The sequence below is a fragment of the Gossypium hirsutum genome, chromosome D01, assembly GCF_007990345.1.
Source record: "Gossypium hirsutum isolate 1008001.06 chromosome D01, Gossypium_hirsutum_v2.1, whole genome shotgun sequence".
NCBI lineage: Eukaryota > Viridiplantae > Streptophyta > Magnoliopsida > Malvales > Malvaceae > Gossypium > Gossypium hirsutum.
In genome coordinates, this window is record NC_053437.1 from 3,786,497 (window position 1) to 3,797,848 (window position 11,352).

An 11,352-nucleotide genomic window follows, 5' to 3' on the forward strand; every position below is an offset into this window, starting at 1 on the left:
TATGTCTTGGTCTATGTGGATGATATTATTTTTACTGGAAGTTCGACTGAAAAAATAAACTATTTTGTTCAGAAGCTACATAACGAATTTTCTCTAAAGGATATGGGCAATCTCTATTATTTTTTAGGGATTGAAGTCAATAGGTCATTCGATGGCAGTCTACACTTGTGCCAGCGCAAATACATCAGGATCTTCTTGATAGGAGTTCTCTAGCTAATGCAAAAAGTGGTATACGCCGATGGTTAGTTCATCAACTTTGTCTAAAGATGAGGGTATCGGCTTGCTGATCCTACTGAATACAGAAGTCTCGCTGGTGCTCTGCAATATGTGGTTTTAACTTGGTCAGATATTGCTTATACTGTACATCATGTGTGTCAATTCATGCATGCACCTACTATGGTTCATCTGATAGCGTTAAAATGTATCCTGAGGTATTTACATGGCACTATTATGCATGGGCTGGTTTTTAGACACTCCGACAGGCTATCTTTGGTTGGTTATGCTGATGCCAACTAGGGTCTTGATTTTGATGATCATCGTTTTACTACGGGCTACTGTGTCTACTTTGGTCATACACCTGTCTCGTGGTGTTCTAAGAAACAACAAGTTGTTTCTCGATCCACAACAGAGGCGGAATATCGAAGTTTAGCTATGGCTTCAAGTGATATTGCTTGGTTAGTTTCTCTGTTAATGGAATTACGAATCAGTTCTGCTGATCCTCCTACGGTTTGGTGTGATAATTCCAGTGCAGTAGCTGTTGTAGCTAATTGGTGTTACACTCCAAATTCAAACATGTCGAACTTGACTTATTTTTTGTCTGCGAAAAGGTGGCTAATGGATCCCTCATTGTCGGTGAAGTGCTAGCCTGAGACCAGGTTGCAGATATTCTCACTACACCACTGCCTGTCTCCATTTTTGCTCGCTTTTGAAATTTACTTAGGGTCTTACCTGTTAAGGAAGCTAGGTGAATGTTAGAGTATAGAGACTGTTAGTATAAAGTTATTAATTTGTTACTAGTCAGTTGCTTAAGTCTGGTATACAGTTAGCTAAAAGTAGTTATTCTTATTCATGTATATAAGCATCAACAGTGTATTCATTCAAGCAAGGAAAGATTAATAAGTAATTTCTGAGGAAAATTCATTCTCTAACTTGTTCTCTTAAAATACTATAGTACCTAGCACCTAATAATCTGTTTAGTACGATTGCCCATTTCTTCCTCAACACCCAACACGACAAAAACCCACTTATTTTGATGTATTATTCAAGGGTGTACGAACTTGGCAATGAAACTTATCAATTGTGGGTTATGCCGTTATGGTGTACTATGTCTGATGCATTCTTTAAAAGATATTTTCTTTGCTGTTTCCTATTTCTTTTATGTCTTTCGTTCACACTCTACAAAAGCTAGATGTTGCACATTTAGAATATCTTTCTTTTTTGAATAAAATAATACAATGTTTATACGTGCATTTCTTTTGTCAGTATTGGCTTGATTGTATGCCTCCACTTAAACTTTCGAGAAAAGATTGTACAAAACATTTTACCGCACGTAAATCACAGGTTGATTATTGCTGAAATAATTTTTATATTTAATTATTCCTTTTGTCATGTAATAATTATACTTAACAAAAAAATCACAGGTTGATTTCCATCCAAATCATATTAATGTGTTGTAACTTCCAACATACTTGATTACTTTTTTTATTGTTGTAATTATGCAAAGACTAAAAATAACGCAAGTGGATCAACAACCCCAATATACCCAAGTTGGCAATGGTACTTAATTTTCATTTGATGTAGATTTTGTCTGCTATTTGTTTCATTGGTCAAATCCAACCAATGCTGGATATTGCCTGCCTGGAAAGTTGTTGCTTTACAAAGTGGGTGATTTTTCTATTCTTAATTTTAATGGAATCCTTCACTTAAGATATACTTCAAATCATATGGTGGAAATATAATTAGTCCAACTTTGATTTGTCATACTTTCTAAAATAATCTTATGTTCTTTATTTGTTCCATATTTGCCTAGCACGACCATTCATTTATTCTACTTGATACCGGTTTATAAACTGAATTCATTAAATTAATTGATTATCTATTTAATTATTGGTTGAGCACATGTGCCCACGTTGGATGGGGTCTCCTAAGCACAATTACTTGGGCTATAAAAAGGTTAGCTTCCATTGAAGGAGAGTCATTGCAAAACATTTTCTCAAGTCTAAGCTATCTTAGACTCTTCTATTCTTTGTTATTCTACACTAAAGAAAGAAAACTTGTAAATTATGGCTCGCATATTGACGGAAAATCCAGGATTGATCAACGGAAGTAATGGTGTGGAGGAAATCGAAATTCCCGAAATCGACGCCGGTCTTCTAATGTCATTATTAGAGGAATCGCAGTGTGAGGAGTACTGCAATGAGGAGCAAGTAAATAGTCTGATGGAATCTCTAGAAGCTGAGATTAGAATGGTGAATGCTGGTTCATGCAGTATTGAAGGAGACATTAGAAGCACCGATTACCTTGAATGGAGTGAAATGGAAATGGTGCCTTCCTCTCCAAGCGATGACATGAATTGGTATGTGGAGGATCATGTTGAGGATATGTCGATGGATGGCTACTTTGTTCAATTTGGAAATGATTTTCCATTGAATTGTTACGAAATTCAGCCAGAAAATGGCTTTACTTCTCTGTGGCAAGAGACATATGATACTGTTATATACAATTAGATTATGTGTATGTGTATATAATATTTTTTCTAACTCGAGAAGAAGGATACATTTAAGTTAAATTCAAGTATAAAGCCTTCTAGCAATGATGATAATTTCTTTGTTTATGTGTTTCCAGTTTGACTCTAAAGATCAGACTAAACAAAACCCAAATTCCAGTTCACAATTAATATTTGATCTTTAAGAACAAATGAAAGTCATTCAAGAATAATTACAGTAGCAACGACAATAAAATCAAGAGCTTTGTCAGCGAAACGGGCAACTCATATCCAGGAATTATTGGTAAATCAAGCACCTCATCAAAGTAGAGATCTCATGGCGAGGAAGCCATTTGGGTAGAAAGAGATATTATCATAGAAGGAATTCTCAGATGATGCCTCCACCCCAACAACATTCCCTTTTAGAAGACTAGAGGGAAGCTATAAGGGAGTTGTAAGAATTGCAGCGAGGGAGCGGGCCTACGTAGAATGAACTTTATGTAGTAACAATTGTTGCTGAGTACATAAAAAAATCTAAGTCCAAATTGATATTTAAAGATCAAAATGAGCAATCCCAGAAGCAATGCTATGAGCAATTTCAGCTGCTTCAGGCACAAGTAAGTGCAAAAAAGTAAATAACACAAGAGATGTTTATGCAGCTTGGCTTCCCTACATTTGTGGAACTTTGTCTAGAGGGAATATTTACGATCTTACGACATTGTACAATAAGTGGCTCCAAGCTTTAACACTCAACCGTTTAGTCTTCCCACTTTTGTACCTAAGATCTAAATATCTCCTCTCTTCTAAGTTTTCCCCTTGAAAACTTAGAACTCTAACTAAGTCAGGCACTTGATTATTATAAAATAATGCACTCAAAAACACGTTCCTCACTAACTAAAATAAAGTTCTCTCAATCAGTACAAAACCTATAAAAGTTATAAGTAACCAAAAGTTTTATGTAAATTGATTATTAACAAATAGTCATAATTATTCAAGTACATATCTATTTATTAATTATGTTTATTGCTAAATATATGACTATCCATTTTGGGTAGTTATGTCCTATGGAGAGACCTAAGACCTTCTATAAATAGAAAGGAATTTCATTTGCATGGCACACCAGAAAAACACATCAAAAGTTTCTTTATGTTCTCCCATCATTCATAAGTGCTAAAAGTAACATGTTTTAGTCCCATTCTTAATGCTTTTTTGGTTGATTATTCGATGTTAATGGTGAATTTTATGCTCTTAATCCTTTAAATTCATGTTTTTATACTTAGGAGAACATTTGGGAGTAAAAGGGGCCAAAAAAAGCAAAAATTAGTCGTATCGATTTCATGAATTGGCACTCTAAACAACAAGAAAATGTCATTTTTAGGTTTTTCGTGCATTCTAAGACGTATATATGACAAAAATAAAAATATAGGAGAGAGTCATCATAGAATACTCAAGAAAATAACTTGAAAAATACCATTGAAGCCGATTCTGAAGTAGATTTCTGTCAAGATTGAAGATTCACATTTGATTTCTTAGGAGATTATCACGAGTTTCTTTATTTCTTTTGGTTATACTGTATCTTGAATGTTTTTATTTTCAAGCATGAACTAATTTTCTCAATACCTATGATGGCTTCTATCGTTTGATTTTATTTTACACAATAAATACTTAGATTTTGTTCTCAATCATGTGTGCTTAATTCTTGGTTTAATATTTCTAGACTATTAATCCATATTTGATGTGTTTAAATCAGAGGAAGAATATACATTGTTTAAGAGTAGGTCTTGCATAATTTAGTGAAGTTGCATGTAGTCCTAGAAATATGATGACATAAATCTATCGAATTAGAGTCAAATCTAATAATGAAATTCATAAATCGAGTTAATGAGATAATAGGAGTTTTAATTAGAAAGAAATTTCAATTAATCAACCTAGAGTCAGCCGCTCTTACTCTCGAAAGGGATATTAGCATAATTTAGAGATTTTTACGGATCAATATACTAAGTAAATAAATTGTGTGATTTAGATTGATAGTGACAGATGAAGTCTAGGTGAATTCTTTCCTAAGTATTGTTTTGATTCTGGGTTCTTAATCGTTTATTTTCCTAATTTGTTTGTCTCGTTCGTAGTTGATTAATTTAGTTAATTTTAGTTTTTAATTAATCACTTCAATTTATCAGTTAAATAATAGAATGATGGTAATTATTAGTACTTTTAGTCTTCGTAGGAATGATATTTGTGTTCACCATAGCTATACTATTAATTGATAGGTACCCTTGTCTTAGTTAGATTTTTAGTTAGTTTACGAGGCATCAATAATCTTTTATATTTCTAGATTGTTCTACAAAGAATTACAACAAAATTTATTTATAGAAATTGATATCCTTACTATGCTTCGCTCAGTGCTCAGTGGATTGTTTCCATTAGTGCAAAACGTATATGGTCATTGAGTTTCATTGTATACTCGAGGTTCAATTGTTAGTAACTCTTTTGCACACCATATTATAGGTGGGGTGAATAAAACCTTAAAGAAAGTGGCATTTATAAACACCTTGAAACCTTCACTAATTTTTCATAAGTTTATTTTTATCCCCACACATCAACAAAAACATTAAGGCTTATGTCGATGGATGTTAACTAAGAGTGTTTATATGGAGCAACTTCTTAGGATTTTTAAGATGTTTTCCAATTTATATGAGGGTATGATATGAAGCTTAACCCGTACTATGTGTTTATTTAATGTAGTAGTGGGAATTATTTCAAACAGAAGGATTGATGTGAATTCATAAAAAATACACTCTATTATGAGCATGTCCCCCTAGAAACATTAAGGAAATCCAAAGGTTAATGGGTAAGACCATAGCACTCAACAAGTTTGTTTCTAAAAAGGCATAAAGGTGTTTACACTTTTCTAAAAGCTCATTCTCAATGGAATGATGCTTGTCAAAAAATCTTTTGAGCATTTAAAAGCTTAATTAATCTACCCACCTTTGTAAATGTAACGCCCCAAAACCCAGCCTAGAAGTTTAGACCGAATCTTGGGGGTTACATTGATAACTGAAATTATCGTAGGTAAAATTTGAGTTTAACCAGCTAGAAAACAGAAGGTATTTAAGTTATGTAAAACTCTCCATTGTAAGATCTCGATATTACAAAAATTTTAGTCCAAAAGTCGCTTACGTGCGTAAAACCCCAAAATTCATACCACAATATTCAAAATAAAATTTACAATTCAAACCATTTATTTATAAATGCGGAATTTATGAAAATACTTTTAAAATTTATTCTAAATGTGGCTGTCCGAGACCTCCGACATTCTGAGTCCAGCAACAGCATACGAAAATACCTGAAAAAGGGAAACTGAGGGGGTGAGCTACACGAGCTCAGCGTGATATCGAAACAACAGAAAAAAAAATTAAGTGCCACAATAAAAAATATCACAATGGCAATCCAATCTCCAAATAATCATCACAACCAAAACAGAATCATCAGTACTGAACACATCGATCTATATACCATTAATCTCGTAATTAGATAGACAGACAGATAAAATGCTGAACAAATGCATCAACATGAAACCCACCCATCTAGCCAAACACCTCTTTGTCCCCAATTCACACCGCAAATGAACTATAAGAAACTCAACCAGCCCTGCACACCACATAGGACCTCGAAAGGCCCATCCAACCTTATACACCATGCATGTGGAAAAAAGCCACGTAAATAATAGTATGCAGCTGAGCTGCCAGAAGTATCATACTATGCGGTAAATCGCTATACAAACGTATTGCAGTTGAAACTGCCAAATCAGATCAGACTTCCTTCTTTTCATATCCCAAACCCAAAATCATAATGCAAATGCAAAAATGCACACCAAACACTATCAATCACACAGAAATAGAAGCTCGTAGTCAGTCAATCAATTACAGAATCGATGTATACAGTTTCCAAATAGTCACACACCAGTTAAACAGAATCGAAAGTACACATGTTCAATCGACCAAATCCAGAACCATACATCACAATACTCAAAAATTAGGCAACATTACATTAACAAGTCACTTAACTAATGCAACAATTGCTTATAACAGATATGTCCAAGCCAAAGCAGAGTCCCAACCACCCTTACTAAGGCCTAACCATGGGTTGGAACACACAGGATCACAAACAAGTCAAAAACAGACACAGTACAAAAATTGGCGACATAAGGCCACACGGCCGTGTGCCCCGGCTATGTGGAAGTGCCCCGACTGTGTGGAAGTGCCTAGGCCGTGTGGGGGTCTACACACCCGTGTGAAGGCCACACACACCCGTGTGGACGGGACACACGCCCGTGTGAGCAGCCCGTGTAACTCACTATCCAAAAGTGCAAAAAATAAGTGCAGAGTAGACACGACCGTGTGGAGATCTCACACTCTCGTATGGGGACACATGTCCGTGTGGCCAGGTCATGTGGCACTAAAATTTTCCCAAAACCCTAATTCCCAATTTCACACAATCGTGTGAGTAACCCATGTGGGGCATACACACGTGTGGCCACCCGTGTGGTCACAAAACACGAAATTCAACACCAAAAGATCCTTAACCTCTAACAGTGCAGAAACACACCCTAACTAGTCAAATTTTACGCAATTTATCAGCGATACAACATTACGATTACGCAATCACTGGAACACCCGAAATTATCGAATTTCACAAAATTGATTCAATAATTCACAATTAAATTAAAAAGTTATGAAACCCACACTTTAATTCGCGATTTAAACACCCAGAATTGTTAAACTCGCTCCACCAAGCCGATTCAGAGACCTCAATTACAAACACAACTAATTATAAGAATTTAATTTAAGAAACACAACAAAATTGAGGCAATTCCTCCATTAAAACAAAAGATAGAACTTACCCAATTTCAGAACCAATCAAGCAGAACACTCGAAAACAAAGCTCCCTTGACAGACGACAAAGCAGAAGAAGTAAAAAGAAAATCAAAGGAAATTAAAAAAGAAGAAAATGTGAAGAGAGAAGAGATTTTTTTAGAACCAACCTCCTTTTTTTCCAAAAATAAAAATGCCATAAAATAACTAACATAATATATATATAACATAAAATAAATAAAAAAAACTCAAATAAAATTAATTCCTCAAACACACATGAGGATTCAAACTCAGAACTCAAAGACAAACTAACACACAGCCAACCACCAGACCAGCAGACCCATTCTGACATAAAACACAGCAACAAACCCAATTGGCCGATCTAGCCACTGACCCTACCTACAAATCTCAAAACTTCTAACCCCAAATTTCGGGGTTTTTAAACCTTTCTATTTCCAAGTGACTACCTACAGGTATATTTGGCATATTCTGATGAAATAGTGATTATGATATAGGTTAAAGAAGAAGGGTCATGTTAAAGCCATGTACATTATATAAGTAGATTGTTGCAAAAAGGTGAATTGAATTATACTAGAATTGAGAAACTTGTTCTCATTTTAATAGTAGCTGCATGAAAGCTCAAGTAATATTTCCAAGCTCAATTGATATTTGTGCTATTAGACCAACCCCTAAAGAAAATACTTAGTAAGGTGGATGCTTTAGGAAGACTAGTTAAATGAAGCACTGAATTAAGTGAATTTGGTCTTAAGTTTTGTTATGATGTTGGTTATCTTTGGTCCAAATCTGAATTTGTTTGGGTCAGAATCGGGTCTAATTCTGTTGAGTTCACATGATGTGTTCGCAGGTCAAGTTTGCGTGATGATGCGTGATTGCAAGGTAGGGATTGCAGTCCCCTGCGAAGTCACACGTGGTATCATGCATGGAACCATATAAACACGTGTTAAGTCTAAGATAGGATATGTATCTACATGCATGGAGCCTACCCAATATGTCATGTTAGTGAACATTACCCGTATCATATAAATAGGTCGGTGCCATCCTTTGAGAGGACAAGAGAGAAACATACCTCAACAATTGGTGCGATGAGCGTGGACAGACTTCCGATCTTTAAACCTTCAGTTTGCAAAAATTAAAAATGGCTCACCCTAATGAAAATTTCCCTATTAATTTCTTCACTGGACAACTTGGGGATTCTAATGCATGAAACTGACCTACTGAAGCTGATTTGTTTGTGGTTGGTTTGCTGATCGACCGGAGAATCTGGGTAACTTGGCTCATACAGGAGCCTCAAACTCCTTCTATTTGAATATCCTTGCTGGTTAGGGTATTCTTTTTTGTCAAAGATTGTCATTCCCCTCTGGCCAAGATGTGTCTTCACAATAGTTTATTGCTTTTCAAGAACAAATGAGATTAATAAAGGACCAAATGACTTTGCAAAGTGCTAGATTTGAATAGCAACAGATGCTTCAGCAAGAACTGTTGAAGCAGAATGAAGAGTTAAGGAATAAGGTGCAGTCTGATATATAGTTTTGATCTTCATGATAATAGTGAACTGTGTGAGGATGGTTCTGGATTGCATGCAAAGCCGTGGCAGAGCGAAATGGATGCTCTGCGAAGGGATGTACGAGTTTTACATCCCGATTCTCAGGATATGGATTCGTTACTCTATTCTAACAATTCATTGGCTGTTGAGGTTGCAACACTGAGCTTGCCACTTGATTTTAAAGTTCCAAAAGAAATGTTTAAAGGTACAAGAGATCCTTGAGAACATTTCATGCAGTACAACAATTATATTAATGTGCTAGGAACCTCTGATGCTGCGAAATGCAAAGCCTCCTTGACAACTCTTAAAGGCAGTGTAAAGGATTGGTACTTGTCCCTCCCACAAGGTTCCATTTAGAGTTTTTCGTAGTTGGGCCAAATGTTTTTATGCAGATTTTGAGCACACATGACAATAATGAGTACGCCCATAGGGCTGATGTTTGTTAAGTAGAGGGAGTGCGAAAGTAATTTGCAAGATTATGTTAAACATTTTCATGCAACAACGTTAAATACAAAGAACCTAGAGGGTCAGTAGGCCATCGATGCCTTTATTATGGGAGTTCTAAATGAGCATGTACAAGATTCATTCATCGACAATCGGCCCCAGAGCTTGGCAAATCTGTACGAGTGGGCCCACGAGAGAAAAATACCTCAACAAGTTTCAGCCCAAAAAAAAGCTGTTAAAGCTCAAGTTCTAGTTGAATATGTTTTGGTGTGTTCTTTTGCCTCTCCAAATACTAAGAAAGAACCACTATCGACAATAGGGATCAACATGCACACCCCAAAAGAAAACCATTCTACTCTAGCTAGAATTCCCACTGACAACCACCCCCACCGTAGCGACTTATGGACATTGTATGTAGATGGTTCATCAGCCAAGAAAAATTCGGGCATTGGAATAATTGTGGCACATCTTGAAGGTAATGAGTGGTAGTATGAGTTATATATCTTTTATATTTACAGCTTATAATAATTTAGCCCATAATGAAGCTTTCATTTCTAGTTTGGAGCTAGCTCGGCAACTTCATGTCTAATATTTGCATGTTTTCACTAATTCATAACTAGTGGCGCGCAAAACAAATACTTGGAGAATATTAGGTATGGGAACCCACGTTAGCTAGATTATAGATAGTCTTTGATGGTTTTGTCCTCGTTGAACTTTGTTTACTTTTTGTTATAATAGAAAATTGAGTTTTTTAAAAACAAATTCATTGACACATCTAAATTCACAATTAAAATTATTCATGAATTAAGTAAATTTTAATCATTTGTCGGCACTACAAAACAATTCACTTTTACCGGTATTTAAAAATGCCAGTGAAAGATAAACTAACCACCGGTGGTGACTTTCTCGGCAGTCAATGAGCCACCAGTTGACCGTTGGCTAGACAAATGCCGATAAAATGTTCTCGGCGAGCTGGCCACTAGCGCCGATAGAGTGCAAACATTTATTGACACAAATTTCTTTAACACTTTTAACCCCAATAAAAATAAGATACTTTTTAAGGCAATTCAAAGTACATGAAAAATTAATTGATGGGTCTGAAACCTGCATTAAAAATTAATTGTTAAAATCTCCATTATAAGATTACATGAAAATTTGCAATCAAATTAACATACTCATACCCAAGTTATATAGGTTATACAATAATGCAGGCAATGTACATCACACTTTTCACACTTATACTTTTTACCACTAGAAGAAACTATATATATCTATTTCATAAATATCAAAGAAGATCATCAATTGCATCTCAAATAAATACACTAATGTAATGCTGATATACTATAGTGAAAATGTTTTGAAATGTCCCCAAACAAGCCATAATTGTGCAAAGAAACAATAACATGGAGGACAAAAGAAACTATGAATGAAGGGGAAAAGGGAAAATTAATTTAATAATTACATCACGTCAAAATTAAATAAAAGATCGAACTGAGTTGATTCTGAAAAGAATTTCATGTAAATGATATAAAAAATTCAAGCAAACAAATATAAAAAAAAAATTGTATGTTTACACATTATTTACTCGGTCCGACTTGTAAATCTTCATCTTAAGATATAAAAGATATACCAAGATATGAATCTTAGCTAAATAGCAATTAGCATTAATGTGATTTGATGTATCTATACTTTAAGTGATATAAATCAAACTGATGCTACAAAGTCGGTTTAGTGACATACCCTGAATTATCATGGATTTCAAGCTTATG